Source organism: Chrysochloris asiatica, unplaced genomic scaffold (assembly GCF_000296735.1).
Source record: "Chrysochloris asiatica unplaced genomic scaffold, ChrAsi1.0 scaffold00020, whole genome shotgun sequence".
NCBI lineage: Eukaryota > Metazoa > Chordata > Mammalia > Afrosoricida > Chrysochloridae > Chrysochloris > Chrysochloris asiatica.
In genome coordinates, this window is record NW_006408538.1 from 2544785 (window position 1) to 2549654 (window position 4870).

Below are 4870 nucleotides of genomic sequence, written 5' to 3' on the forward strand. Positions count from 1 at the left end.
TAGAAAGTCTATGTCTGCTTCCATTTATTTCATTTGTTTCAGTTACTCTTTTCTGTTTTGGGGCATGTGCTGAGATCTTTTGTTGCTTTTTCTTGGACATTTTCAGTAGTAAGGTGTGTTTTCAATGATTTAATGAATGTATGTTGTTAAGCTTATTTACTTGACTCTGGTATGTCTTGGTGATTTTCTTTTGGGGTCTATCCTTCCTGGGATTTGTTCAACTTCTTGAATGTTTATCTTCTCAGACTTCAAGATGTTAGGGAAATGAGACTCACTCGTGGCTTCACTTCAGCCTTATCCTGTGTGCCGCCATCGCAGTCATGCTGGGCGCCGCTCTCCAATGCTGTGTTGTAGCTGCAGCCACCCAGGCCAGTCCTCGAGGCATTCTGCACTCCTCCCTGGCTCCCGGCCCCATCGCTGTTATACAGTCAGTTCGCTGGTTCTCATGATACAGATGAGGAGTTTGATGCTCGCTGAGTGACATACTTCAACAAGCCAAATATTGATGCCTGGGAATTGTGTAAAGGGATGAACACGCTTGTTGGCTATAATCTGGTTCCAAAACCCAAAGCCACCAATGCTGCTTTGTGGGCATGCAGATGGTTAAATGATTTTGCTAGTGCTGTTCGCATCCTAGAGGTTGTTAAGGACAAAGCAGGACCTCATAAGGAAATCTACCTCTATATCATCCAAGAACTTAGACCAACTTTAAATGAATTAGGGATCTCAACTCCAGAGGAACTGGTCCTTGACAAAGTGTAAACTCTACCAGATGGGCTTCCCAAGGATTAATTGGTATTGCTATTTGATTGTAAACAGTCACCTGGAAATACTGATGATAACATATTACCTTATTTGAACAAGTTTTCCTTCACTGAGTACCAAACTATTTAATGGTAATTTGGGCCTTAATAAAAGGGAGACGAGTTTGAACTGGGAAAAAAAAAAAAAAGATGTTAGGGAGATGAGTGTTTCCTGGTGGATGTGATCAGGAGATAGGCTTCCCTTTTCACGTATAATGCGTAGCAGCTGGTATTGACTCCTGTCCAGATGGTGGATTACTATGGACTATGCTTTTAGCTTGCCTATATGGTCATGATTTCTGTCTCTTCTTGGGTAACATAGGGAGAGAAAGCTTCCACCTCCAGGAAAAAAGTGAGATCAGAAGGACTAAAAACAGAAACAATATAAAAAAGCAGAGACAAAAATCACCACTCAAAACATGAAAAGAAGGCCGTAGGTGACTGACCAGTTGCCTTTACTATACAGTTAGTGTGCGTGCACCGTAGAAAGCTCCATCAGTGGGTGGGGGTGTCCACTCGCTCAGTCCCCTCCTCTAGTCACCATCATGGATGTGTGCAGATAGATACTGAAAAATTAATGGAAGAAAGATTGTCTACTAATTTTATCTTTGAAGATCAGTTAGGTATCCAGGTGTACACAGTTTAATTCTCAAAATAGTTGTGTCCTTGTGTGTAGTAGCTGGTGTTGGCTCTTGCCTTTTATATTGGGTTTTACAGGGTGCTCATATGGTTTGGCTGTATGGCCACACCTGCTTTTTCTTGCTGGATAGGCAGGAATAAAGGGCCCCGCCCAGGTCAACTTTAGGGCTGGGTCCCAGAGTCAGACATCATAAGAAGCTGCCAAAACATCTGCCTGTGGGACCAATGGGCCTCCTCTCAGGGACCTCCTCACTGTGCCATGGGAAAAATGTGGATGCAATGCTGGACCCTTTTGGGGGTGCACTCCCACCCGCCTAAAGGTGTCCAGGCTGAGTAGAGAGGGTGCATTAGATGAGAGGAGGATAGAAAAGTGTAAAATCCGTCACACCTCTTTTTTCAGATTCCATTCCATGGTTTTTAGCCAGGTGACATCATTGATGGCGTCAAGTGTGGCAGCGGTAGTGAAGTTGGCCTAGGATCGGACATTGTTTCGTTCTGCTGTGCATGGGGTCGCTATGAGTCGGTTCCGACTCGATGGCACCTGACAACAACAACAACAACAACAACAATTACTGTATCAGGGATGGCTGTGGCCTCACCCTCTGATCACAGCCCAGGCTGAGGGGCCGCAGGAAATGCCCCACATCCCGATCGATTCAGAAATTGCCATATGTTCCTTTCCATAGCCAGATTTCTCTGCCGGTGGGTGTGGAAAACTGATGCCCTGCTCTTTATACTGGATCCAAAACTCTGGAACTGCTCTAGGAAAGCACCTTCTCTGGTTTTTCCTTACCTCCGCAGAAGAGCCTCTCCTACCGGACTCTGCTTCTCCCGCCCCCTCCAAACCGGAAGTTCCCATTTGAGTTTAATAGGCAGCATTTGTCCAAGGAGAAAATTCAGAAGGTTATAAAGATGGAAGAATGAAAAAAGGAAATAAGATTAATGATGTTACATTATGGGGATTACAGTCAATGACATGAAACAAAATGTCTATAAATTATTGGGTGGAAAATTGATCTGATCTATAAACCTTCATTCACTTCACAAAAAGTTAAAATCAAAACAAAAAAACAGTTGCCTTTGAGTCAATTCTAACTCACAATGCTCCTGTAGGATTGGGTAGAACTACCTTATAGTGTTTCCAAGACTGTAAACCTTCAAAGGAACAGACTGCCACATATTTCTCTTGTGGAAAGACAGATGGGTTTGAACCACTGAACTATTGGTTAGCTGTCTAGTGATTAACCATAGCACCACGTGAGCTCCCATAAGATGAACTATTGTTCTTAAGTATCTTCAAGTCAGTTCCAACTCATAGCAACCCTACATAAGTTTCCAAGGAGCAACTGGTGGGTTTGAACTGCTGACCTTGTGGTTCAAATCTACCTCTTGGTCCAGTTCTTATCCTATAGTGCTACACAAGGACTCCATAAAATGATTACAACTTAGAAGTAATAAGAAACATACTGTTATTACATTCAAATTGGAAGGATCTTATGGGCATTATGCTATGTGGGGGGGAAAAATCCTACATGGCATGATTCTGTTTATATGCCATTCTTAAAATGAGGAAATTATAGAAATTAATGATGTGTGAGAGGTTGGTAGGGGTTCTGGATGGTGGCAAGTGAGGTGGGTGTGACTATGAAGAGATAGCTTGGTGGAGCAGTTGTGAGTGTTAATTGTGATTCTGACTGCACAATGCTGCAAAAAATGACACATACATCTCCTGGTTCAGGTGTTGTACTAAACCAGCTACTGTTATGTAAAATATATACATACATGTTATACTAACACCATCTCTTGGTTTAGAGATTGTAGTAAACTGGTAAGATACATCTATGGGGAGAAACTGGGTGAAGGCTACCCTGGGATCTTGCTGTGCTTTTTTCAATTTCTTCTGAACCTCTAATTAGTTTCAAGCAATATTTTTTTAAAAAGCACCAGAAGTAAAGGTGCAAACTATAGACGATATATTATTTTTTCTTACTAACTATAAAACTTAACTCTTTTTATGAATTCTTACCCTTGTATGTGCGTTTAGAAGGTGAGTTTTAATGTCAGATCAACTTAAATCTTAGCTTTTTTCATTTGGTACTCTTAAATCTCACAAAATTACTTCTTGTCTCCAAATCTCATCTCCACTCAACCCAGAGTACTCTTTCAATAGATTAGTTTTTTATTGCTCTCTAACAAATTCCCCAAACCTCTGTTTGTTAGGGGCTGTTGAGTCACTCCCGATTTACAGTGATTATGGACAACTGAATCTAACACTGCCTTGTCCTTTGCCATCCTCACAGTTGTTATGTTTCAGCACATTGTTGCTGCCATCGTGTCAGTCTGTATCATTGAGGGGCTTCTTCTTTTTCACTGCCCCTCTAGTTCACCAAGCATGGTGATGTCCTCCACGGACTAGTCTCTCCTGATAACATGACCAAAGTATATCTTCAGTTCTAAGGAACTTTCTGACTGTATTTATCCCAATACAAATATGTGTGTTCTTCTGTTAATACATGATATTTTGAATAGTCTTCACCAATACCATAATCTATGGTCTTCCTTATTCATTATTTACTTTTCCCACGCATATGGCTTGAGTCAAGTGGACCTTAGTCCTCAGACTGACATCTTTGCTCTTGAGAACTTTAAACAGGTCTTGTGCAACAGATTTGCTCAATGCAGTTGTTATTGTTGTTAAATGCCATCGAATCAGTCCAGACTCTTAGAGACCCTATATAGGGTTGCCGTGAAGCAGCTGGTGGGTTTGAATCACCGACCTTGCAGTTAGCAGTCCAGTGCTTATCCTACAAAATCACACCAGCTCAATATAATAGTCCTTTAATTTGTTGACTGCTGTTTTCATGAACATTGATTGTGGAGCCAAGTAAAATGAAATGTTTAACAACTTCAATCTTTACTATGTTTGTCACAATGTTGTTTAATGTTCCATTTGTGAAGATTTTTGTTTTATCTATACATTGATTAATAATTCATATTAAAGGCTGTATTGTTTTTATCTTTATCAGTTAACTACTTCAAGTCCTTCTTACTTTCAGCAAGCATAATTGTATCATCTGCATAGTGTGGTTTGTTAATGAGGCTTTCTGCAGTCCTGATGAGCATTTTTCTTCATATAGTCCAGCTTCTCATGCTATTTGTGCAGCATAAAAATTACACAAGTATGATGAAATGATACAACCTTGGTGCACACTTATTTTTAACTTTAAACCACTAAGTATCACCTTGTTCTGGTTAAGCAACTGTTTCTTGTTGAATGTATAGGTTCTGCATGAGCACAAGTATTCTAGAATTCCCTTTCTTCTCCATGTTATCCACAATTTGTTATGAACTACCCAGTCAAATGCCTTGCATAGTCAATAAAACACAACTAAACATCTTTGTGGTATTCCCTGTTTACAATCAAGTTG

General features: G+C 40.6%; 1 pseudogene; it reads left to right on the forward strand.

Annotated features, from left to right (window-relative positions):
- The first annotated feature begins 320 nt into the window (after positions 1 to 320).
- Positions 321 to 762, forward strand: LOC102813884 (annotated as a pseudogene).
- The last annotated feature ends 4108 nt before the right edge of the window (positions 763 to 4870 follow it).